This window comes from Anguilla anguilla, chromosome 8 (assembly GCF_013347855.1).
Source record: "Anguilla anguilla isolate fAngAng1 chromosome 8, fAngAng1.pri, whole genome shotgun sequence".
In the NCBI taxonomy this organism is placed as follows: domain Eukaryota; kingdom Metazoa; phylum Chordata; class Actinopteri; order Anguilliformes; family Anguillidae; genus Anguilla; species Anguilla anguilla.
In genome coordinates this window covers 15,339,065-15,366,686 of record NC_049208.1, presented here as the reverse complement: position 1 = coordinate 15,366,686, position 27,622 = coordinate 15,339,065, and the positions used below count along the sequence as shown (strand labels likewise).

General features: G+C 43.8%; 1 long non-coding RNA gene across 1 annotated transcript; it reads left to right on the top strand.

Moving 5' to 3' along the window:
* Positions 1-374: 374 nt before the first annotated feature.
* On the top strand, positions 375-22,554 carry LOC118233207. The gene is made up of 3 exons (XR_004766481.1): positions 375-807; positions 2,219-2,332; positions 21,845-22,554. It is a non-coding gene; the product is annotated as an uncharacterized LOC118233207 (long non-coding RNA).
* Positions 22,555-27,622: the final 5,068 nt, after the last annotated feature.

The following is a 27,622-nucleotide window of genomic DNA, read 5'->3' as shown; positions in this document are numbered from 1 at the left end:
GGTAACTGAACATACAGACTAATTAATGCATTTTGTTGGCCTGTAGTGGGGCCCTATTTCCTTGCAGTCTCTTGGAGTTTCACTACTGGGGAAATGTAATACGTTAAATACAATTAGGTGTGTTCTATCTAACCGCAGCCACACCTTCGGTCATCATTGGTCTGATGACACTCAAGGCACTGATTACCAGGTAGTTTCAGATAAAGGACCAGACGAGAGCATCCCCCCCTCTTTCTATTTGTCTAGCTCCCTCCTTCTCTTTGTTTTTATCCTTTTATGTTTCCTACTCTCTTCCTGTCCCTCTTTCTCGCCGTTTCCCTGTCCCTCCCCATCTTTCTTGCGGAGACTCTCTCTCTCGCGCGCTCTCTCCCTGATGACCGTAATCAGATCCCCTGTAATTTCCTCCCTCTCTGCGTGTTATGACATCGCGCTGTAATTGCGCCGCGCGCGGGGAGAGGAAGGGCCGCTCTGGTGCCAGCGTGGCTCCGCGCCGATCCCCCGCTCTCCCTGCGGAGCGCTTCCATCGCCAATCAGGGCCTCTATTGTTCTCCCCGCGCGCGCGTTCTCCCCGCCGTCCCTGGGCCAATCCCCTCCCCGGGGCTAGGGACGACACGTCGCCCGCGAGGCTGCGTCTGATCGCCCGGGTGACGGGTCAGTCCCCGTCGCCCCAGCGCGGAGATTTTTTTTTTTTTATCAAAGCAAGAACAGCTCGTAACGCCAATCAAGTGTCTGCGCCAGCCTTGCTGACGTCGCGGCGGCTTGATGCTAATTGCAGCCCTGGTGAACGTGCTTGAGTGAGCGAAGAAGGTATGAGCCGGGTCGCCGTCTGGTTTCAAACAGATTTGGGGTTCCTGTTGCGGGCCAAACAGCAGCATGTGGAGTTGATTGTAAAATCTTTTGATTTTCGCTGTAAATTCCTTGTCTGATCAAATTCCAATATCTCAAGTTTCCTGCATTGTGTGCCATTCCCATTTAATGCATTACATTCAGACCTGATAATAACATGCATGTGTAACTGATTGATTATTTTTTATTTCATAATTCTTGTTTAACCCAAGTAACTGAAGTAACACAGATTTGTATTTGTAATTTGTGTTTAAGACATGCGTTGGCCATCTGTTGAAATCTAGCCTATATGTTATCTTTAACAGGAGATAAGTACTTTATACAGATATATATATATATATATATATATATACTGACACTGACATATGAAACACATTTAACCAACAGGATATTATGTCAAAATATATTGTATATCATATTTCATTTTTAGAACAGGTCAAATTTTCCACTCAAATCTGCATACGTCCGATCAGAACGTTTCCTTATTGTATGCAAAATTGCAAGTATGAAAAAATGTCCTTTTTCACTTCATATGCCTTGGCATTATTTTTTTAATCACACCAATAAACAGCAGAATGACATTCTCCAAGAAACAGGAGACAAGAGCTCACCTCAATGCCATGCAGGATTAAGGAATGTTTTGTTCTCTCTCAGTCGTACAAACAGGAATACATTTGGCACCCAGGCTTTTTATTGATTTGTTGTCTGACGTGCCATTTCCAGCATTAATCTGAACACATAAGCTTTGCCATCGCATTCAAAAGGCCACATCTCCTCGGATATTTGTGTACCTGTTTGTATTTGTCAAATCTTTCATTTTTTCCTTGGCGTGAAGTCAGTTCAGGCTTTCAAAACTATAGACCTTGTACAGCCGATTTCAATTGACACATAGCTGACAATTATTTGGATTATAATTGTGAATGTAGTAGGCTGAAAATAGGAGTAGAATTTAATTTGAGTCAGTCTGTCCCTTATCTCAGACTGTTCTGTGGAGTCCTTACACTTTAGCTCAGTCTTGCGTTGAAAGATGCAGGAAGGTCTGAAATGGCAAAGGGTCCTCGGAAGGTGTTTAACTAGAGACTGGCCTCGTCCTTCTTTACCAGAAAAATCCCTTATTTTATTAGGAATTAAAACATTTCATTACAGGGACAGGCTGAACATTATTATTATTAACTGGGTAGTTTTTGGCTAGTCTTAGGGTTTTCAGCATTGACAAGCCTGGTGTTTAGGACCCAAGAAGGTCTCAGATTCTGTTACCAGTACCGATGAGCTATCCCATGCATTAGGGATTGTGCAGAAAATATAATAATTATAGTATCAGAGCAACATTCACATTGGACTAATTGTTACACATCCCCTCTTCTGCTGACAGAACTCAAGCCCTTTTTTTCACCAACTGTTACACTGACAAACAAGTCACCACCTGACAGGGGGGAGGAAGTGGCACGTTTGAAGTCACCAGCCTCTGACTGAAGCCAAACAACAGGTGCGATTCCACTTTGTAAACAGTCATGATAAGCTGTGATGTTGTTTAGTGTCACTCTGTGCGCTCAGGAGAAATGAGTGGTTGCGTCTGTCTTTCTTTCTGAAGTCCGTAGGAGCCACTATTTATCTCTTTTTCTCTTAGTTCCATTTAGCTGTGCTTTACTGGAAAGACTTATTAGACAGTTGCAGCAATACTGATGATTACACCAACAAAACTCTGATGATAACTCTCTCTCTCTCTCTCTCTCTCCCTCTCCCCTCAATCTCTCCTCAATCTCTCTCTCTCTGTTCAACTCAGATGTCATATCCCCATGTGTACATGAAATAAAGCATGCTCCAAAGGTACATATCACCCAAGAGCAAATAATGAAAAATAATATCAATCTTCAGATATATCTCATATCCCCCTCTCTCTGTTCAATAAAAGAGCAAAGTGACTGCGTTGGTGTTATTTTACTGCCAATTGTCGAAAGCAGAGTAATTAAATGCAATAGACTCACCGTCTGTGTTCAGTTGTGATTGAACTGTCTGCCTCTGCTCAGTAGTATGTTCAAAACTGCTGTTGTCATGTTTTCTCTGCACTCCTGACAGGCGTGGGTAGTTCACCAAGAAACGCACAACCTCCTCAAAACAATCACAGTTTGTGTCAAATACAGAGAAAACACAACAACACACGCCCGTCAAGTTGCGTTTCCACAATGCAACTTATTTTTGATTGCATATCAGCTGCGGAATAATCTACAACTGAGGAAAATGTATGCTTTATCGAGACAAGGGGAACTCCGATCTCCAGGATATCTTGCACGACTCCTAACACTTGCATATTAAAAACGACTGAATACTACAATCTAAACATAACAGCACCACCAATTCTGCGGTAGGCAAACGAATTTGGTTTTTTTTTTTTTTAAATCCTTTGACAATCACCAACAAGCTCTCAAGTGAAAAATGAGCGCATTTAATGGAGTGCTACTTTAATGCCGATGACATAATGAAATCACAATTCAAACGTAATCAACGCTCGTTTGATATTCCTCCTCACGCCTCCCTGTTTATCAAGGCCGTCTCGAGGACGGCGATGACGGGCGCGCTCCGATATTGCCTCTGATTCTGCAGGCAGATTAAAGCGATCTGATTAATGAACAGGAAAAGCAATCAAAGGAAGAAAAGTGAGGGAGGGAAAAGGGGGTGGGGGGTTGGGGGATGGAGGGGGGAGACCGAGCAGCGTAATCCGCGGCGGGTCGCAGGCTGTCTATCACGTCTTTCAAATGGCATCCTCAAATCCTCAAACTTTTTTCTCTTTTCCATTCCTTTAATCCATTTGCTTTGGCAACTGCATTCCCACCATGCCACGTGCCAGCCTGTGTCAGTCCTCTGCAGACCATAGAAAGACCCAGCGCACTTCACTGGTGCCAGCCAACCAGTGTTGAGACAGGACAGTGAGAGGAACTCACCTTCACCTCATCCTCCACAACCATTTTGAACCCACAATAGAGAGTTGGACTGCTCACTACAGCCGTGCCGTAACTGTGGGTTAAGAGGGACTCATTGAGCCACTCAGGGGATTTGTTGATTACAGATCTGATTGCCCAGTTATGTATGGGGGTTTATTGACCACAGATATGATTGGTTTATTAGATCAGGGGTTTCACTGATCACAGATCTGATTCGCTGAATCGATCAGGGAGGTTGTTAATCACAGGTTTGATTGGCCAGTTAGATCAGGGGAGTCGTTGATTACAGATCTGATTGTGAATATTATCTTGGCTCTGGCTTCAGCTGCAAGGTCCACCAGTCTGATGTTGGCCTTACAGCTCTTTGGACCCTTAATGACTGCAGAGGATTGTTATTTTATCTCTTACCATAAAGTGAGAACAAGAATGACAACACAGCCTCATACCAGAGAGCTTTCTGTCAGGCAGCCAGGACAGCCACAGCAAAGGGTGTGAAAATGTTCGCTTTTCAAAATCATGAGATACTTGGAAATATTACATATATGTGCGCATTTGCAGTTTATACATAAACCAAAAGGCACAAGAAGACTAATACTAAGGGTGGCCAGCCCCAGCAAGACCACAAGCTTTATCCATGTGTGCAAACGCTTAACAGTCAACATGGAATCGAATCATCCGGCTGTTTACTTGCTAATGCATTTTGTGTAAAGTAGCACGCTCAAGGGTTAAACAGCAGAGCTCTGGAGTTAAACCTGCACACCCCGTTTGAAAGCCTTATATCGCTTTGCCACAGAATCCCGATGCACACACTGCCTGGTGCTGTCAGGGTGCGCCCCGTGCATGTGCGCAGACAGGGAGGGGGGAGGAGGGGAGAGGGAGGGAGGGAGGGAGGGAGGGAGAAAGGGGGAGAGGGAAAGAGAGAGTGAGCCTCTAAATCTAGGCCTGGCCAGGGTCAATCCACCCCGGCTATTAATCAACTCCAGACCAGCCACATCAATCGGGCCGGCCTCCGCACCTGCCGGTCTGCACAGCGCCCTTTAATTTGCAGCTGCCTGACAGCGCTCCCTGCCTGCGCCATGGCGACGGGCAGCAGCCGTGGGCCGGTCGTCGGCTCCTCCCGAATCAATCCGCATGGAGCTCCTCCTTTTGCTCTTCTTTTTCTTATTTGCTGACCTTTACAAGTTTTGCACATTAGAGCCTAGAGATTTAGTTTCATTTGGTGATGGTTGCACCTGATTTTTTTTTTTATGAGGACATATTATATATGTTCGTGCGTGTGCGTGTGTGCGTGTGTATGTGTGTGAGAGCTTGTATTGATGCTCTCTGTGTGCATATCCAGCACTACGCGTCTGTTTCTGCGTGCGTAATTGTGCTAGTTTTGTTCTGTCCAATCAATAGTGATGTATCAAAAAGGCTTCCTTTCATCCATATTCACTTTCCTTCCTAATAGAGACACATGCAGGGTCTGCTGATGTCACCTTATAGATTCCATTATATACCGAGAAGGGGGAGAGGTCCCATTTTGATTAAGAACACTTGTCCTTCCATTGATTATATATTTACATTTACAAGTAGTCATTTCACATACTACATACTCTGTGACTTTTTGACCTTCACTAAAAATGAGATGTAATGCAATTCTTCTGTCCTATGGGTGCGGATCAGTAGTGCGATCACTATGTGGACAGTACAGTACTGACCTTTGTCTGGTACCAAAATATTGCAGGCGTGTGTGTGTGTGTTGGGGGTTGAACTGTGGAACATCTGACCTCAGGCTGGTTCCTCAGCACTCTTAATAAAGAGAAAGGAAGAGCTGATCGCAGACTGAGGGGAGGAGGCCAGGGGGGGCATAGCTGGAGCCTAAACTGTCTGACACGGCAGAGTCACACTCCTACACCACACCTCAGTTCTGTAGAGAAAGAGAGAGAGAGAGAGAGACAGAGAGAGAGAGTAAGGGATAGAGGGAGAGGGAGAAAGAGAGGAAGGGGGTGGAAGAGGGGGATAAAAGAGATTGAGCGCCAGGCACTGAACCAGGATCAGCCAGGCCTTCACCATGTGCCTTCCCAGACAGCGACCAACACAAGGCTGAAACCTCCATTTGTCTGGAATTACATGAAGTACTACTCAGAGAGAGAGAGAGAGAGAGAGAGATGCATGGATAGAGGTTGATAAAAGAGATGGAGCCAAGGGGATGAAGACAGGAGTGGGGCAAAGGATGTGAAAGAGGGGGAGAGAAGGAAGGAAAGAGAGAGCCTGAGTGGAGAGAGGGGAAAGGAAGAGGGTCTGCAGTAAAGCATGAACACGGGAGAGAAGAGGGGGAAATGAGGCTGTGTGGAAGAGAGATCTCAAGAGGAGCTGTCTTCTACAGAGAGAAAGAGGGGGGATTTGTGTTGAGCCCTGCCAAGGCATCAACTGCCAGTCCCTTCCAGAAATTTGGCTGTCCAGAAGATTACATCACTTTTTTTGTTTGAGCTTCTTTTTATGTCCATGTTAAAATGAGCTGTATTGCAATTCCCTTCAATTAAAGCCCCTTCTCATTGTGAATATCTGCTGTTGTGATGTAGGCCTAATGCTTTTGATTTGCCTGGAATGTTTTTGTTTATTTTTCTTAATTTCACATTTCCATACTTCAGTGAGTTCTTATTAAAAATGAAGAAATTTCTACTTGGTGGCATTCCTCCACAGCTCTCATCCCAAAAGTTAAATTAATGTAGGGTCCTTCATTGACTTTTTCCACAGGCATTCTAAAGAACACCTATGTAGTGTTCCTAGGACAGCATTGGCCTGTGCACAGATTAGTGTGCCATTTGGCATTGCTTTTAAACAGCTTCAGGCAACTTGCTGAATTTGCTGTGTGTTTGAAAAAAAAAGTTAGACTTGCCGACGTTTGAAAGCAAAGCTAGAGTAGCAGGAGAGAAGTTGAGTTAGCATGTGAATCAGAGTAATGTGCTTGTCTGCTAGGTTTGTGAGGCGTAGTGCAGAGTGCCGGGCTTGGCTGTACTTTAGCCCTTTTTTGACAGTCTTTTCAACACTTTTTAATCCTAAAGCTGTTTAATTAGCCCCCTGAGTGTGGAGCTGTACTGTAACACAATGACCTCCAGTGGAGAGCATTGTCAGAACTTTAATTTCTGCATCCCTCTCCCCCTCTTCTTTTCTTCTCTCTCCCCATTCTCCCTCTACTGCCCTCCAGTTTCTCTCCCGTCCTCCCCTTCTCCTCCCTTCCGTTTATCTTTCCCTCTGTCTCTCACTCCATCTGGCCTCTTGCTATTTGCCTTCCACTCCATTTCTCTGGCTGAACTGAAGTAACCTGGGTGGCAGAAGCCCTGAACAGGTGTTTAAGGTGGAGCAATACCCCTTGAGGACCCCATTTGCTGACAATTTGCCCAACACCTCCCATAATTTGTCTACTTTTTCTCTGGGACCTAGAAGTAGTGAATGAGCACACGACTTCCAGCTTTTCAAACAAGGTGAAATGGCAGAGGCGGGAACTGTAGGCCTCTTCAACTTCCAAATGGCCTCTGTATGACCACTGTAATTCTGTCGAAGGCTGTTGTTGAAATAATTGCTTGAGTGACGATTTGAGGGTCATAGCTAAACTGAGATATTTCTTAGAAAGGCATTTGAAGGGATTTTTGAAATCAAATGGGGGGGAAATCGTCACTTTTTATCTTGTGTCGTGTGTCTGCTGATTATATAATGTTTATGCTTCTCTACCTGCAAGACTAAGGATGGGTTATTTTACATTAAGAGTCCTGGTTATTTTAGGATGCATAGCATTACGTTAAGGAACCAGTAAAGGCAGAACCATAAAGTGGATCTTCAACCGATACTAATAAATGGCTGCTTTCGCTATTGTACAGAACATTCTATTGTATGGTATTTCTATGATGCATGTTCTGTAAACGCATGTACAGTACAAAATGCAGCAGGTCTGAATAATCCATGTGTTTGCGTGTGTTTATGCAAGCATCTGTGAATGTGTGAGTGTGTGTGTGTATATGTGTGTGTGCACACTGGTGTGCATGTGCAGGTATGTGTGTCTCCACGTATGTGCGAGTGTGATTGTGTGCATGCCTGCATGTGTGTGTGTGTGTGTGTGTGCGTGTTTGCATGCAAGTTTGGGTTTAGCTTTCTCATGTAGTTACGGTGACTGTGATGGTGTGACGAGGTCATGTTTTATAAAAACCTCACAGACATTTGCTGGTGTGGGATGACTCCAGCACCTTCATCTCCAGTGAAACCTTTGGCTCTCATTAAGGCGACTTGCTAAGCTTGGATTCCTCTTGCATCTCTGTAACCTTTCAGAAAATTCAGCTGCTCTACCTCTCAGCAGTGCCAACCCAGCACAGTTACTGCACCAGGAGAAGCAAATCACTGATCACCTACATCCACATCTTCAACACAAATCTCAATTATTTTGCTTATGTATTCACAACCTGTTATTATTTTACTGTCAGCATTTTCCCCTATGTAAAGCTTAAAGGCTGTTTGCACTTATGTGCAACTAAGGCATTTGTTTACTTGTTCCATGAATTTAGGATCTGAGAGGACTGGGCCAATGCCACTGATCTGCCTCACTCAAAATAATCATCCCCAACTGCTGAATGAAACTGACCCCAGGTCAGGTCTTCTCAGCCCTCATGTGGCTGGGACTGAGACCTGGCTCTGCCAGGACTGCACAGCTTCAGGGCTGCTAAAACGATGACAGATGGTCTGTCGCATATGTGGATTGAACCCAGGATGACTTAAAAACAGGGGTAATCTTAAGTTAGACTCATATTACTCGCAGAGATTTTATTTAGCATTTTGCCAAAGTGTTATTTTTATTAATTATGTAAAAGAGGCAGTGAAGAAGCAGTGGCCGCTGACTAGCCTGCAGGCTTTCTCCAGGCCTTATTGTAATTTTGGGCTGTACTTTGGGACTGCATGCCTGAACTTCTCATTACCTGCATTGCAGTGGCTCTGAATGGAATGTGGAAGCCACAGGAATGCTCAATGCATTCGGTGGCCTTTGTGTCAGGCCTGTCTTTAGGATTCGTTCGTCAAACACACCTCTTATTTAACTCCATGGCCTGCTCGGGCTTGGGATAGCCTAACTGAAATGACCCGGCTCAGGGTGGATAGTCAGTTTTAAAACTGGTGTTCTAATGATTATTGTAGGTTCCAGGTGTACATGTTTGATATGCGCCGGTTTACCTGGGAGGTTTTACCTCGCTTTTGGCTTACTTTTTGTGGGGGTTTAGGCCAGGGATATGCTGCGAAGCTTATTATGATAAATTTGTTGTAAAACGATTGATTGATTTACTGAGTATCTTAGATTAAAGACAGACAATGTCAAAAGGTGTGTATGTGTGTGTGTGTGTATACAGTGCGCTGGCATGTTTGTGTGTCTGCATTTGATGGGCTTGTGAAGTAGGCATGTGATGTGTGTATGTGTGTATGTGTCACCCATGCAGAATGAGACTCCTGTCCTGGGTGTGGTCATTGCTTGCTGTCCAGGTTAGGCTGTCATGCAGTGTCACTGTGTCCCAGTACACTGGCTATAGTGGAACTGGTCAGGTCAGTGCAGAAGCAGCACTCTGGTTAGCATTAGCAGTGTTACGGGGGTGTAGCAGGGGTCGCGCTGCTAATCCCGCTGCTAATCCCACTGCTAATCCCACTGCGCTCCCGCTCTGCATCGACCCGGCGTTCCGCGGCCTGCCTGCCTGCCTGCCTGCCTGCCTGCCTTTCCGTCGGAGCTCGCGAGCGAAGGAGAGCGGGCGCTGGCGCTGTTGCTGTTGTCAATGAAGCCCTCCGCTGCGCGTGCCATTCATGTCACCTGGCGAGATGCTTGACTGTGAGCGCGGCGGAGCACCGCCCCCGCGGACCGACTGCGCGCTCGGCGGGGCGTTCGCACCCCGCTCCGCTAGCGCGCCGAGGCGCCCGGCTGGTGCGCTGACTCAAACGCCGCGCGCTCCCGCTGGAGAGCTGGAGAGCGGACAGAGGCACGTGCGCGCGCGCTGGACAGACAAACAGGCGCGACGGCTCACCGGTGACCGAGAGCGCTAAAGACTTGCGAGGGGGTACGCGCATGCGGCGAAAAGAACTGAACTCACAAGAGACACGGAGCAAATGGGACGGGCACAGAGACAAACTGCAAATTCAAAATGGCTTCCCTCACAATACACACACCACACAGTTGACAAATAGTCTTTGCTCACAGGCTAAGCACTCAGCAATGTTTCCATTTGTATCTCACAGTAATGACCTGCAGATCTATGCTATCATCTCCAGGGAAGCAGTGGAAGCCAGCTAGATACCCGCACCACCACCTCTTCCCTCAGTACTGTTGTTTTCCTTATTGTATGAATTGGAGTTTGAAAGCTGCTTCCTGATGTGTTGGCCCATGCCGTAAAGTGAAAGGTTGCACTTTTTTGGTCTTTGAGTGTTTTGCCAATACAGTCGAGCTGTTTGACAAATGAGAGCTTCATCGATGTTCAGTCAATGGCATCAACTTCGGCGATCATTTAAAATTTTGGGTTGTCAACAAAAATTCAGCGTCTCATAAATCGAACTCGATTGGCTGACTGATGAGGAGACATATGAATGGTAAGGACTGAAGTCCCAAAGTGGTTTCATTAATCTAATTATTCAAAATTGACTGCTCTTTTGGACTGTTTGCCACTAAACTGAAATGTTGCTGAGTGTTGGTTTTGATTGTTTTTCGTATTTCACAACTTGTTGGATTGTATTGTGTGCAGCTCACTGGGAAAACCATCCCAGTGAGAAAGGGCAGTGTTTGAATATGTCCACCAACACGCAACATTTCACGAAGTGGACCTCGCTACTGAAAGTTTGAAAACCAAAGTTGAGGCTGACAATATATTGTTGTCTTCATCACTGCCAGTAGGTGGCAACAATGAGGACTAGTGACATGGCTACTTGGGTCCGTGGGTTCTCTACGATACTCCAGTTCATATCGCCAGGGATCTATATTCGGGACAACCTAGGCCTCTTATTTCCCTGGTCTTGCTCTTCCACTTCCCTCCACAATAAAGCCTATCCTCAATCTCGGGATCAGCCGATACGGGCCCCTCCCCTACTGGGTACTATCACCTCGGACTTCCCGCTATACCACTTAACATAACCTTATCTCTGCAACATCGCCTCAGGCAACTTAGGTCCTTGAGAAATTTTGCTCATTCTTTTCTTCTCAGCATGGTACAGATTTTGAGGGGGTGGTGTTGATAAGCTTTTCTGATCTATCGTGCGTCTCCATTAGATGTCATATCTGGCAGAAGTGTATTAAACTCACTGTGTGCTTTAAATGACAAGTGCGTGCACCAGAACAGACTGTACCTGTTTTATGACCCAACATGAAATTGACATTTTCTACATTTTACAGTGTCTTATGTACACAGGTAATGGCCAGGCTAATTGTACGAGGTGTCTTGCATCCTATGTTCTACAGTATCATACATGTTGATTGAATTAGTCATCATGGAGTATTTTTCATTCAAACAGAATTTTTAATGCCGTCATAATGCAACATTATGTAATGTCACAATTTAATGCCTGTACGAACGCATGTGCAACAATTCTATGATCCACTTTTCTGTGACATTTTACACTAGCAATGAAGTGGGACTTTCACACATTCATTAATCGTCTGATATGATACACAGTATGTCAACAGTTGCAGCTACCATTTCCCTATGAATGGGGAAAAACAACCAGTGAAATTTTTTTTACTGGAGACCTCTGTTTTAGTCTACACCATTATGTGGTGTCACCCCTGCCAAATTTTGAATGTGTTCTAAGCCTGAGTACCTGCAATGCAGTGAAGCGCCCTTTTCAATCACATGGTCATGGCCACGGGTGAATAAAAATGTCGAGGTCAGATTTTGTCCTCGCTTCGTACACTGCCAGCAATAGGTGTCGTGGCCGACCAAGAAGATTCTCAAAAAAGGCTGCATTATATAATTCTTGGCTTGCCCAAAGAAACACATTCCCTGGGTTTTATTTTCACTAGTAAGATCACCACTAACACTAAAATGTTTGCAGGTAGCCCAGATGAAAACGCTGAACTTGTGGGGGGGAAAATGACTAAATAAATGAATAAACCTTGCAGGTTGCACTGTTCCTGGCAAGGAAACATCAAGAGTATAATTTAAGGCAGTCGTTCCCAATGCTGAAGATGTACTGCACGTTTGAATTTCAAACCTAATTTGGCACACCTGATTCTACTAATTAGCAGCTCACCGAGATCTCTAGCGGTTGAATGAGGTGTGTTCAGCTAGGTTTGGAGTGGAAAGCAAAATGTTTTAAGCAAATTTTGCACAGAAAACCACACAGCTTATTAGTCTACTCAGCAAGCGAGGCTGAGTGTCAACATGCAGTTTCTCCCCACTCTGCTGTAATTAGCTGTTTGTAAGGGAGAGACATACTTATTTGGCAGCTTTTATCAACAGAAAAAAAAAAAGTACAATAGGTGCATAGTGCAGGTCATTGGAACAACTACAAACACAGGCCCGATAAGGTACAATACACATTTTGTAGTTGTTCATAGCCATGAACACATTAAGTGACGTTCACACAGTGGACATTACTCTGACCTAACCTACACACTCAGACCTAACCTACACATAGTTCACACAGTGGACATTACTCTGACCTAACCTACACACTCAGACCTAACCTACACATAGTTCACACAGTGGACATTACTCTGACCTAACCTACACACTCAGACCTAACCTACACACAGTTCACAGAGTAAACATTACTCTGACCTAACCTACACACTCAGACCTAATCTACACATAGTTCACACAGTGGACATTACTCTGACCTAACCTACACACTCAGACCTAACCTACACACAGTTCACTCAGTAAACATTACTCTGACCTAACCTACACACTCAGACCTAACCTACACACAGTTCACAGAGTAAACATTACTCTGACCTAACCTACACACTCAGACCTAACCACTCAGAATGGCCTCATCTTCATGCAGAAGGATTCTGAGACTCCCAAACTTACATGTGTGATTACTGTACATCGACACGTGTGAAGAGCACGCCTCAAACCTATGCATTCACAGATGCACAAAGCGTTTTATGGGCTGCAGTGCACAGGTTTACAGTACCGTGTATGTGTCTCCTGAAATAAGAAAATATCTTTGAGTGTTCCTCAGGCAGGATTAATATCGGCAACAAAAAAGGGAAAATTCAGTGCTAAATTGCTCATTTATTCTTTCTCTCCTTAGACTAGGGTGGGTTATGTTGGGTTATGCTGGGTTATGTTGGGTTGTAACTGCCTTGCATTAATTTCAGCTTGCCCAGCCTCGTCAGACGAAGCACCAGCCATCCATATTTCATGGGCAGCTTGTTAGACTGACAGAAAGATCTGAGGCGGATTGACAAGGGGGGAAGCGATGCCATGCTCATAACGCATTAACATATTGTAAACCTCGTTTCTGGACAAGCGGCGGCCATGTTTTATTCATGCCCCTTAAACGCGTGCTGATACGCTTGTCAAGTATCGGGGCTCTCGTCAGAGCTGTCCGCCGAGTGAAAATGAACCACGCGCGTGCCTCCCCCAGCTAGCTCTCCTTCCTAACCAATGTCCTTCCTGGGCACAGGCAGTTACTTTTCTTACTAAGGATGGGTGGGTCTTACTTTTAAGGACGAGGGAAATTGAAGTGCAAATCGTATCAGGTGTCGTTTTTTTTTTTTTTTGTTTGTTTGTTTGTTTGTTGTTTTCTTTAAAGCGTTTCCCCTTTTATTTCTCTAACTGTGCCTCTCGAGGGACCATAGAGCCCCCCGCACTCACGTACGGAAGGCCGCAGCTGAATTGCGTGCACTCCTCCAACACATTCACCTGCGAGCCGCTGATTATTTTACGCTCCGCAGGCCTGACGGTAGCCTATTGCAGAAGAGAGGTAGCACGGACCGAAGATGGATCTCTCCCCGGCGGCGGAAATGTATTGACTTGTTATGGCGTAACAGGACTCCGGAGGCGTAGCGGGATTTCGTAACCGGGTTGAAATGGTTGAGTATTATGAATAAGCCATCAGCACCTCTTTGATGTCCTACAAATGCTCATGCTTTTAGATATAGCAACGTTCCCCCTTGGAAACCCCTTCAGTTCATCCCCAACCGTTTATTGCCGAAAACCAAACTGAAATCTGAGAAATGTCAAGTCACTAGATTCAGACATGGTAAATACTCTGCATACAACATTGTTAATCGGCTAAAAGCCAATCGACAGCTCCTGTTTAAACACGTTCAGTCGAAAAATTTGGACGTTTTTTTTTTGTTCATTCTCAGTTCGGCGAGCTGAGCAACCACAAAAACAAACTCGCCTAACTGGAGAGAAAGCATAACAGTCGTGTTTGCTTGTAGGTCAGAGGTAAGGACGAATGCTGATTGATCACAGGACATAAAGCTGTGTCGCACTGCACCGCAAGGGCAGCTGGGAGCCCAGATGATGCGACCTGCCTCTCCATCCTCCGAAGGCCCCCAAAACCAAGCGGAGCACGACGCACTCCCGCCGGTTCCACCATGAATTATTAATCGCCGATCCTTCTCGGAGACATTCGAACATTTTCATAACTGATTGTTATGCTAAATATGAAAATATTCACGTATCTTCCCTTGATTTAATTGGGCTATTTATTTTCCCTCTGCTTGTCATTTCTAAGTTTTATTAGTAGCGAAATGTTCTCTGTGCTGTAGCAGGCAAACCAGAATACCAGGACTGTCAGTTTAAATAACTATTGTTCGTACAGGCCTGTATAGCGGACTCCAATGCGGGATGACATGAATCACTGGATGACATAACTCACATCCTATAGGTTAAACGAGGAACCAGTCATCAGTCATTGTGGATCTTATTTGTCTTGAATCTTAATTATTGTCACTTATTTTTCCCTTGGGGTCTCCTGCTCTATAGATTTCCTATGGCTCTGCCATGGTGTAACTGCTTTTGCATTGAGCTCTAAAAGAAGAAAGTGGTTGTAATCATTTGGATTTTGGATAAAGTCAGTGATAGCATCTGAAGTTGTGTAGATGGTGTGATTCAGAATCCTGAGAGATCAGCCAGTTCAGCTGAGTCACCAGCATCCTGCTCCAGCTGGAGGAAGCCATGAAGGCCATTTCATGTGTGTGTCATCTCAGATTGTGTGTGTGCGCGCGTGTGCGTGTGTACGTGAATGCTTGCATGAGAGAGAGAGCTGAATGCACGCATGTGTATGCATGTGTTCATAGATGTGTGTATGCATAGATGTACAGTACATATGTATGCCCACACCCACATGCAAAACATTCATGAATGGATCTGTGTGTGTGTGTGTGTGTGTGCATACAGGCATGCATGTATGTGTGGTGTGATTGCGCATGCATATGCATGTGCATGTGGGTATGTGTGCATGTTGCAAACTTGTGCGTATGCTTCCATGAGTGCATGTGCATACAATATATGTGTGCATGTGCATGTGTAATTGTATGTGCATTTGTGAGTGCGTGTGCATGCATGAGTACATGTGCATGGATGAGTGCATGTGCATGTGTATGTATATGTGCATGCATAAGTGTATATATATATGTATGAGTGTATTTGCATGCATGAGTGCATGTTCATGCAGTGTATACTGTATGTGCATATGTGAGTGCATGTGTGGACACCTCTTTTATGGAGTTTGAGACTCTGTAATGAGGTGCCGTATGACACTTGGAAGTGCACGGCTGAGCACTCTCCACCCCCCTCCAAATCCACCCACAGGACTCCTGAGCCGTATGCACCCCTGACTCCTGCATACATTTCCTGGCAGCTCTCATGCCTGTGCTCACCTTCACACAGCAGGAAGCAGGACTGCCATGATTTTCAGGCACACCTGAGCCAAAACAGGGGTGGTCTGTAAGCAACGAACGGAGGAGGCGCAGAGCTTGCACATGCAGATCAGAAGGTGGTTACTCATCGTTGTAAGCTTGCCCTTTATTGGGGCCGCATCTGTTGTTGACCCCATAGGACACTGATGAGAAGGGGAAGTAGTAGACAAATAAAAGCTCAGAATAAAACATAAAATGCCGGAAATAGCTGACATAGAGGTCTTTTTATACATGCAGGAAAAATCCTTTCAGCAAGTTAAGGTAATGAGGTAATAAGGGATTATCTGAAATCTTCCCTCCTAAAACTCCATTAAACATACACATCTACGCAGAGAGCATCAGAATCACACACACAGCACACACATGCATGGAGGAAAGCATGACCACTCACACACACACACACACGTGCGCGCGCACATTCGCGCACGCAGACGGATTCGGCGGTAATCGAGACTAACTGCCGCAAATGCCGTCAGGCTTTCAAAAATCTATACGCTAACATCCCCGGGCCGCGAGCACCAGGACAGGAGTCGAATTCAATTAACTGGGCAGATTCAGTGCTCTGTTCGTAATTGGCCTGAAGCCATCAGTGAGAAAAGGACCCGGGGGTTGTGGGTGCCTCACAGCTCTCCATAAAGAGGGAAAGGCGTCTTTGTGCTCGTGAAAGGAGGCAGTGTACTGGAGTAACAAGCCGGTCTTTATTGATTCCTGCTGCATGCGCCGCGTAGCTGAGGAAGTGTCTCGCCCCCCTGGGCTCTGACTGCGGAGCTCTGGCCGCGCAGCTCCAAGTGACAGCTCTAAGACTGCGGACCCCCGAGAGAATGGGGCACACGAACACACAGGGATCTCACAGAGACAGGCCGCGTGCAGAGAGGGGGCATGTAATGAGACTGGGCACTTAAAGAGAGAGGGTGCACGGAGGGGCAGGGCACGCCGGTCACAAATAAAGGAACGAGGAACCCCGAAGAGAGAGGGACGTCGCCTAAAGCGACGTTTTCAAAGCCGCAGAAAGATATTTCATTCTGCTCGTCCGCAGTGCATACCTGAGGCTTTGGACACCCTCCACCCCCCACATCCCCCCACCCACCACCACCTCACACCCACCCCTCCTATATCTGTGCCCCCCTCCCCATCTGTGAACCTTCACCCATCACTTCAGAATCCACTGATCCAGGTCGACTGCGGAATCGGAATGCGGGGGGCCTGAGACGGCCGGTTGTCAGGGGCTGTGCATTAACACCAAGAGGCTCTCCCTTCTCACTGGCTGTTATTTCTCCCCGGTCCCTGGGTTTGCATATAGGAGGGGGAGTTTTCAGAAGCCCCTAAATGATGTCCAACTTATTACAGTGCAGGCATTCTGCAGATCACCTCATGCTTTTTATTTTGAGGGCTATTCAAGCAAACATCTTTTGAGACTCCAATTACAAATCTCTTCAATCACCGCAGTTGCTCCCTCTTCCTTTTTTGTATAAAATACATCCAATTTACTTACAGCATGTAAATTTCAAAGTTCTGTAGCAATCACCGGAACATCCATTGTCCCCCCTCCCCTCAGCCAAAATGAATCAGGTTCAACCTTCGAGCGGGATGCATACCAGTGCAGCTGAGCCATACTCGCCCTGCCCATTCTGTCCACCAGTTTCTCTGAATGTCAAGGCATGAGTCAGCTGGCCAAAAGGACCACAGTGTCTATAACGGGTCGTGAGTGTGTGCGTGCGCGCGCGTGCGTGAATGTGTGCGCACGTCTGTGTCAGTCAGGCTGCTGAGCTGCAGCACATGTAACTGAGTGAGTGAGTGAGTGAGCTTTGATCCCATTACTGCAGTCCGTAAGAGGGGAATGACTATCGCCATGTTTTCTTCGGCCTCCAGTTTCTTAAGGTGGCCCAGATCGTCCTGGCTTTCCTAGTAGTGAGCAAGTAGAGGGTGGCCCTGCTGTTACTGTGATGCAGATTGGCTACACAAATGGAGTTTATTTATTTATTTTTGTATCTTAATGATGAAATTGTGATTTAAATCAGTGTCCCCTTTATCCCAGGCATGGGTGAGAGTGTGGTAACATGGTTAGGGAATAGGGCTTGCAATTGTGAGGTTGTAAGTTTGACTCCCAGGACAATGTATCTTTTCCTTTTTTTTTTGTAACTGCAATAAGAATTTCCATGATAAATACATCACTGCAATATCAGAATTATGAATATTGGTACAAGCCATGTCAAGCTCCCTCTGCAATGCAATCACTAAAGTATACTTTGTCACAAGATACTTTTGACAAATGTCATGTGATAATAATAATGTTTTTTCAACAGAAAAAAGTGTTGCACAACACTCTTTCCTCAAAGTTGCACACCAAAATTTTGCTATGCAGCAGACACCATCACACTTCATCACACAGTGTGATTGGACAGCCAGAGGGAATGCCAAAATTCCTTGCCACTGATGCACTTTTTGCTCCACTTCATTATTTTGTTTTTCAGGTGTTGATAAAATTGGAGGAGACAGAGAAAAAAGGTTGGACTAAATAAGAAAGTATCGTCTGTATGACGTCAGGACGGATGCAGTTAATTAAGTCATTGAACCGGTTGGCAGACATAGTAAAATATTTGAAATTTGTGTCTTCATCCAGCATTTCTCGCATTTATAACATACTATCCCTGTTTTCGCCTATATTTCCATTGACGTCATTCTTTTAACAAAAGTAGATTCAAAATTTCTTCCTCCTCCGTTATCTCAGTAATTTCATTGGGCGCCGCTGTGTTTTCACAAATGTAAACAGATGGACAGGAGTTTGGCGTCTCATTACCACAGAGACTACAGAAACCTCCCTGCAGGCCTTTGCTGAGGTATACACACAGTACTTGGCTAAGGATATGGTGCCAGCTTATAACGGTTGTAAAGAAGGCTTTGGGAGCCTATTAAAGAAGTTAGATAAATGGTACCAGATCCCCTCAAGAAAGTATTTCTCCAAATTTTCCACCCCCAAAACGTATGATGAATGTCTGAGATCGGTAGAATCATAACTGAAGCAAGCAGAATTCATTGTTACTACGGTGGATCGTCGTAGTAGTTTATTTAAGGAGAGCTTTGCAATGATGCTCTTTTACCAAAAGAACCAAAAGAACATTGCATTGATTCCTGTGGTCGTTCACTAAATCCTTTAAAAATAACATTATTTGATTTTATTAAACAGCAGGATTCTCATTTTTAGGGCCTACATCTGTGGCACATCGAAGCAGCAGAGTAAACATTTGTCTCATTGCATTTCATATTGCCATCTCAATATCCAACATGTTAAATGTACATTGCACATTTTGCCTACATCATGCAGCCCTACTTTGTACTTAACCTCAATTGCCTCTGTAAAAATGTCCAAATGTATAAATTGATTGTTTGTAAAAAATAATTAAAGCTACATAAGCCACTGCTAAACATGACATGTGATGTCCAATCATTAGCCAATTTCCCTGTGATTGTTTGGCCTTGGTTCTAGGACACTTAGGCCATGTTGCCATGGAAGCAGTGACATTCCAACTGACTCCACTGCTTGCCACAATTGTACAATACAGACACATATCTCCAATGAAGTCTAAGAGCTCTTAGGTGACAATGTTTGAGTTATCTTGCCGTATTTATTTACTGTATTTAAATCAGCATGATCAACTACAAGACCTAGAACCACGTGATCCTGGTTTTGAATGTCAGCAGAGCACCTGTGAATGTGCTTTACCTGAATGGGTCCAGCCAAGACCCAATTTATAGTCAGGGTTCGGGAGAACTCTCAGCTTATAACCGTTTGAGTGCATTTTGGCAGGGGGGGGGGTTGGGGGCTGAGCCACTGGGACACAAGCAATCTGATCCGGTGTCAGTTTGGAGCCGCTAAAAGGAGGGGCAGCTTTCGCTTGTGTCTCTGAAATGAAGGCCCCCGAGGGCTAAACGAGGCACCCCCTTGAGGACGTCTCTCACGCTTCACTGGACTACTCCGGAGGGGGGCCGCGACCCCTACACCCTAAGGCTCCTCCCATCCCTTGCTGTCAGACTGCGCACTGGGTCAAGAGAGACTCAGCCTGAATGAACTCCACAGATTTCTGCTCAGCTTCAGTGGATTTATCTCTCTGCCAAAAAAAAAAAAAACTAGCTCGCTGTTTGATCTAGGCTGCACCATTGTGCCATTAGCCAACTAAAAAAGCATAAATGATCTGCTACAATCTATGCATGGGACCAACTGACATCCTCCCAGTTTGATTTGGAAAAAAAACCAAAGTATAAAGATACTATTTGCATTGAAAGTAGCTTAATATAATGCACTGATAACATTACCAGCCAAAGCAATAATGTTACTAAATATCGCAAGTTAGTCAATATTGCTAACATTATCTATTTAGATAATATTATGTATGCATATAGAAAGTTGAAAATCAATAACGTTGACAAAGTCTCTTGACAACATATGTGGCAGCATATGGCCTGAACTTTTGACAACATTGTGTTAGCTTGGTTATCGGTAATGTTACCTAGCTAGTTAGTTTACTAGTTGGCTAAACTAGCTACCTAACTTACGAGCTGGATAAATTACCTAGCTAGTTACCAAAGAATATTAGCTGTATTAGCAAATTTGTTGCAGCAAGCTTAGTAAGAAAAAACAGTAATGTTAATGTTAGCTTAGCAATTTCATTCTTGCATTACTTAGCAACTTCTCCATCTTGCAATGATTGACTTCAGTCCAAGTCTGTAAATGTGCTTCACTGGCACTACAGTGAAATTATTTTAGGATTCTGTTACAATTCTCCCAGCAGTTTCCGTAGTAAATGATGCTTATTTGTTCAACTGCCAGACTGGTATTCTGCTGTACGCCAATGTTAAGTTAGTGGGGTGTTTTTAAAAAGCTTTCAGACACTGCTCTAGTGCACTACTTCAAAACTGCACAAAAAAAAAGCTACACTATATGAACCTCACAGTATTTTTTTAATTTAGAAGGATGGAATCACGCTTAATATCAGACAGTACAACATACTAATATAGAACATATAGAAACTACATATACAGGTATAGCAAAAAAAACACTAATATTAATATTCAGTGATGTTGGGAGATCAAATAAATGTAATGATGTAAGAGAAGAAATGAAAGGTAACACTGATTGCAGAAGATTTCGAGGTTAGCAGAAAAGTGGCTCAGGTGAAATGATTGAAAGTTGTGGAACGCGCAAGGCCCCATGCCGGGCTGCTGGTGTGCCTGTGGCGGATGGAGCCCCTCTTCCTGTGTGACTGTCATCATTTCTGTGGCTAGCACTGCGTTCCCCTGCTCTGTGGAATAAATGTATAGCGGATGCGCGTTAACGTTCCTCTGGGGGACGTGAGCGAATGGTGCTAGATGGTCTAACAGGTAAGCATTCTGGCCTCCCTCAGGGTGGGGTTATTAGTCAGGTGCTGCCCCTCCCACGGAAGGTTGGGGGCAGGCTCTTCCATCAAAGAGAGGCATTATGGGATATGCGAGGTATGGCTCATTCCTTTGGGCTGCAGGACACATGCGTACTGTGAACATTCATATTCTCAGAATACATTAATGCTGCTTCCCTTTGTAAAATGAATTGCATTTTCAACAAGGACTGCTCTGAATATATGCATACAGAAGTGTGTGTGTGTGTGTGTGTGTGTGTGTGTGTGTGCGTGCACATTTGTGTGTGCCTGCGTATGTTTGTGTGTGTACCTCTGCAAGTATGAATGTGTCTCTGTGTGCGTATGCACGCATGCAGGTACGTGTAAGTGTGTGTGTTCTTGAGTGATCTCTTCTTCTTTCAATACTTAGCACACAGTTAAGGAAGAATCTCTTCAATGCTGGTAAATATTTAATCTGAACTTTGACCATTAACCAAAGCCAGTGCTTGACATTTCACTCACCCGCAATAATACCCCAAATGGCAGATTTTAATTGAGCGCTGGGCCCTGATGCACCCACTCAATCCATCCTCCCTTCGGTAGCTGCTCACACCATGGCCCCTTATCACAGGACACTTTATCAACATTAAATTCCTGCTACTTGTTAGCGTGGGATTGAGGGACACAAAGCATCAATTACAAAGCAGCGCAGCGCACAGAAGACCCTGATATCCTTTCTCTAGCTAACTTTCTGTTTTCTCTATCCCTCCCTTCCTCCCTCCCCCTCTCTCTTTCCCTCTGTCACTTTCCTGCAGAACCCCTGGGTATCTCTCACACAGACGATGTGCGCTGGACTGGAAATGAATACTTTGTCTTTCTCTCCCTTCCTCTGTCTCTATCTCTACTCCTCTTTCGCCTTTTTCTCTCAGTCCACCTTCCTCCTTCCCTCTCTCTTCCTCTCTTTATCCCTCACTCTCTCAGTAGTTTGGCCCAATTGGAGTGATGGTCTCATAGCGGTGTGTTGTCTTCTCACCTACTTAAAAGCTTTTTTCCTCTCTGTAGAATGATCCCATACTTAAACCTCTGAGTCTGAGATGGATCAAATTAGGATGAAGACTGGACCCTGTAATCTAGAATAAGTCTAAGTGTGATTGTTTTTCAAAAACTGACTGGTTAAAATTGCAAACAAATGGTGAATGTACCTTTCCATTCCAAGTAATGCTAATCGTTTTAAACACCACTTAGAATGATTCATAGGTTCATTTTGTCATTATTTTAGCTGATGGCAAAATAAAAATAATAAAAATGTAATCCATAATTTCGTTATGGATTAGTAACAGCCATTAAACCAGATTTTAATGGTTTAGGAAGGGCTATTTCTCTCTCTTCTTCTCCATCATTATCTTACTTCATTGATGGCTGTTTAAGGATAGCCAATACAACACCAATCCAAATAAGCATCTAAGCCTTCACTGTTACATTGCAGTGAAGTACATCTATAGGGTTTATATGTGTGTGTGTGTCTGTGTGCGCACGCACACGTGTGTGATGTGCGTGTGCACGTGTGGACTTTTCTTCCAATAATGTATATGTACTGATATGTACTGTATCTGCCATACCCCCCTATCCGCACAACAAAACAGAACATTCTCACAACATCTCTGTAACATTGTAGCAATGTCATTACGGTCGGGAAACTTTAAGTGAACCTATATTTTTTTTAATGTCCCTTGGGGAATGTGCTGCTAACTCTTTCTCTGGGCTTATCCTCTGCTCCCACATCCGGAACTATGAGACTCTGAACTTCGTAATTCGGGGTATCAGAATGTCAAAGGGGATTTTGGACTTTTTAAAGCTTGTTAGCTCCTTTTTCTGCTGGTGCAGTGTTGAGGCTCTACAGGAGAACATTACCCACTTGGTATGTGCCTTTTTTACAGTTATTTGAAGGAATGATATCATTTCTTATGGTTCTACCCCTAACTCCATTGTTCCTTTCCTTTTAAATTTACTAGGTTTTACAGTACTGTACCCTGTATGTGTTTGGTACAGTTTATTATTCAGTTTAATATGCCATTGTCTTCAATGTGCATAATGTGTTTCCCATACGGAAAATAATAAATATAAATAAAATATATTTGAACATGTTTTTCTCAGATACAAAAATAAACAAAATACATTAGGAATGGATGATAATATGCATAAAACAATTCTAGGACATAAAATGTATAAAAATGAAAAATACACAAGAATTGGCACCTGTTCATGAGAGAAAAATAGTTTGCTAAACATATGCTATTGTATGATATACTGTATTATGTTATATTACAAGTTTATTATATGTTGATGTCTATGTATGACACATTGTCAATAATATGTTTGGTATATATCAATACATTTTCTGAGATAAAAGATAACATTTTATTTATTGAAAGTTAATGCAGTGGAAGTGTACTTGTTTTAAGTATGGGATGGCATGAATATTCTGCTTTTTATATTTTATTATTTTCTATTCAATATACTAATAATTACGTTTGTTTTCTCTAAATGGCCTAAATTTTCTCTAAATGTTTTTTAAATATTATTTTGGAAACGGTTGCAGGCTTTAAAGAATATTAATTCTATTAATATATGCACTAGAGCTCACTGGTTGATTATGACTTGCACACACCTTGACTAAACTTAATGTGAAATTTTAGCAAAACACAAGAAACATCTCTGTCTAAGACAAAAGGTTGAGCGCTTCCCCAGTGCTAAGAGCATTTTCTATGATAAGAGTGTTTTCCCAGCAGTACACAAGCGGTTGGCCCAAGGCAAGGAGATTCCTCATCAGAACCTGCCGGGAAGATGTGGTGACCATGGCGACGCCCACTTGTCATGATAAATTAGGAGATCCTGAACCGCTGCCCTTTGTGCCTGCCGCCCTGGTAACGAGCGATATTGACCACAAGAGTGTACGCCGTGCGCTGCTCTCTGTCCCTGCTCCCGCCAATTAGCCTTTCATCCATCAGTCCCCCGGCCTATCAGCTCTCTCGCCACATAATTTGGCGCTCCCTGGAGCCCTTTGATATTATCATTTGAGGTGCGGCACGTAACCTTTCTATACTCTTTTCCGCCCCAAAGTCCCACGCCCTCGTGTCTGAATCATCAGGAGAAAACAGCTGGCAGGGGAGAAAGAATTCAAATGGGGACTCTGTAGTTAGCAAAAAGTAGTTGGCAAAATATTTGTAACAAAATGGGAGCTGGGTCCACACCCTCGGCTGGCGAAGAAGGTGAGTGATTTTCCCTGTGTTTTTCTCCGAGGCACCTTTATGTAAAACATGTAGGATGACTTATTTGCTAAGTAGTTACCTGGTTGCTGGATGGCTTATGCGAATCTCAGTTTATGCATTATCTACTCACACCACCAAACATTTACAGAAGCAAACCTAATTAAGAACCTGGCACAAGGATACAAATGTGCCTCATCCAGGACGTGAACCCAAGACCAGCTGCTTACATAATTCAGCCTAAATACTGCAATGCAACCCGTGTACAAATGGGCAACGGGTTGTCCTTCTATCTCTAATGTGCTAAATTCCAGACAGAGAAGCACTGTTATTGCTGATCCTGTGGATCAAATCCACTAACATTGTTTGAGACAGAGTCAAAGCTCAACCTTCTGAGGTGAAAAGGATTTCTCCTCATTTAGTGTCTTACAGCCCATCAAAAAAAGTGTTTTTCCCGAAAGTCCAAGAAAGAGAAATGTGGGGCTTTTATGGTAGGACCATCCAACCCTGGCCTAGGAAGGTACTGGATGCAACTAATTTCTATCTTGCTAAAACCTGAACTAGATTTCAGTTGGCCGTGTTTAAAGAGAGCAGAGGACATTCATTTTGGTGCTGTTTAAAAGTGTAATAAATCTTTTGTCCTTTGTGTCTGGGATAATGGAATTTGAATGATTATCTGCTCAATTGTTTTGTCACTTTTGCTCTGAGAGCTGATCGCTGAACTTATAGAACAAGGCTCCAATCAGGAAATGCATCATTATGCACACAGTGTGACCAACACCGAAAGCGATTTGTCTTCGGTCTTTTAGAGCAATCAATGTTTCGAGTCAAATCAATTCCTGACAACCGGTGTCGTCTTTTTTTGTGTGTTCATTTTACATCCAGAAGTTTTTTGGTTGTTTCCACTTCACACGTCTTTAAGATCCCAAGGACACAACGGCTCCTTTGTGCATAGGTCTCATTGATTTTGACCTTGTGATTTATGGGTTGCAGATACGCTCTTTCTCATTGGCTGGCGAGTGCGCTCATTGGCACACAGCTTACCTAATTGGGCGGAGGACCCTCTTTGTGCTTGTTAGATGCACATACATGCCCTGGATCTCTTCGCATGCAAGAGTCTCAGATCGTTGGAACTGATTTGGCTATTTGCTTCAGATTTGGATAGTAAGACCTGGCTGTCTTGGTACAGACATGCTTTGAAAAAGGCATTCCGTCTATGACTACGGTATTTTATGCTATATAAATATACTCACTTCCATTTGATTGGTCTCATCTGCCATTTGGTGATTTCCAATAGACTCTGGTCTCATATAATTTTCTTGTGAGAAAGCCTCCTGCTTGACTCAAGGAGAGGTGGACTACTGTTACAGAATTCAGGGACAATGCTAACCCCGTAACTTCCAGTGAGATGCCTTTCTCAAACGAGCAATTCAGAAGTAGCTACATCACGGACTATGAGAGAACCCACAAAAACCAGTCAGACAAATGCATTCTATCCAATATGCCACTTCAATTCATGCCATGAGCTGACTATGGGCTCATTCCAATTGCTTTGTCGCAAAAATAATTGAAATTGACGTCTGGTATCACGCATAGTCAACGTGTTGTCAATATGTCTAAATACATTGATTTAGACATATTCCAGACGCATGATTCCAGACATCAATTTCTAATATTTTTGACCTGTTTGGCCTTCCATACTAAAAAATGACACAAGGATTGGAAACAAAGACGGATAAAAAGCTTTTTGAATGAGCCCGGTTTTCCCATGCAGGGTATCAAGATGGTGTATTTTGACTTGCATTAAATGACTTCAAGCCTGATGTTACAATCCGTGTAAAACATGCTAGAACACTGGGTTTCAGTGCAGTGGCACGTCCCACAGTACTGAACACTAACTGTGCCAGTGCTGACTGTGGCTGGTAGGCCTGCATGCACACACAGGCCATAGTGTCTCCCAGGAAGTGAGGGTTTCATGTGGTCGACTCGGTGCCAGGAGTCTGCACAGGTCAGTTGCGCACAAAGTGCTCGAAGATATAGTGGCCGCAGAGCAGAAAGTAACAATGATGTGGACAATGTGCCACAGGGATGCTTGTTTGACTTTTTCAACAACGATAGAGAGAAGTGGAGATAATGAGACTCACATAAGAATATGATATTCCAAACTGGGAGAAAAGGAAAAATTGATTATAAAAGTTAATCTAAATTTTAACAGAGAAAATGTAAATTGCTATTTTTACAACAGGGATTGTATAACATATTTATAACATTACTAAGTAATATGGTCCTGTCATCATTGGTATAAATTTAAATATTATATATTTAGGTAATCAAAATATTGCCGCAAATATTATATTCATATTATAATATGAATATAATATTAATAAACACACCTTTTATATGACGTATGCGTAAATTAAGCCAGGAGTGGCCGAGCGTTCTTGTAGTACGGTACTACCTGCAGCACTTTGGTCTTTTTTCCAGTTAAAGTGATTATATATACCGTTTCCTTACAATCGCACCTTCGGGTCGATTACTGACACCGCATGTGGGGTGTAAACGGTTAGCCGAACCTAAAAACCTATCCCGGTTGGCCCCTTTCCCGAGGGAAACGTGCAGCGGAGAATTGCATATACGATGAAGACGTACGATAATCGGGCTCTGACTTGACTTTTGGTATTCAGTCTTCCTCGACCTTGTAGTCCCCACGTTCAGCGGATGGAGTATCTGAGCCAGGTGTTCCCAGACGGTGCATTCATCCGAAAACGGGATGTGTGGAAAAAATGAAGCCGTACGTAAAAATCTTTCCCACAACTGCATCCCTTGCGAGTGGCGACCCTATTTTAAATTCACCATAAATGGTCATATATGTCCATACATTATCAGTAAGTTTTTTCTCCTGCCGTGTGATCTATGTACTTTTGATTCGTTCATTAGCGATTTTTTGTGGACTGACAGTTTTATGGGTGACACAATATAGTGAATTGATGATCGGCGCAAGTAACTTAAATGTATAACTTTCCAATAGTCGGCATTTCAGATACTTTTTTGCTTTCAATATTTTCCCAAAGCCATAAATCATGTTGCCTCAGTGTCATGATTATTGGCATAAATGGCATATTGATAATAGCTCCATTACCCTCAGACTTCATTTTCAAGGACCTGGACAAAAGTGCCACAAGTCGCTTATTTTTTATGCATTTTGGATATTTTTGGAAAACACATTTACTTGTCGACGGACCGCTAGTTACCATTATAATTCAACAACTTTATAAAAGGCTGCTAATGTTCCTGGTTTTATTAGGCACCGTTGGATCGACTGACTAG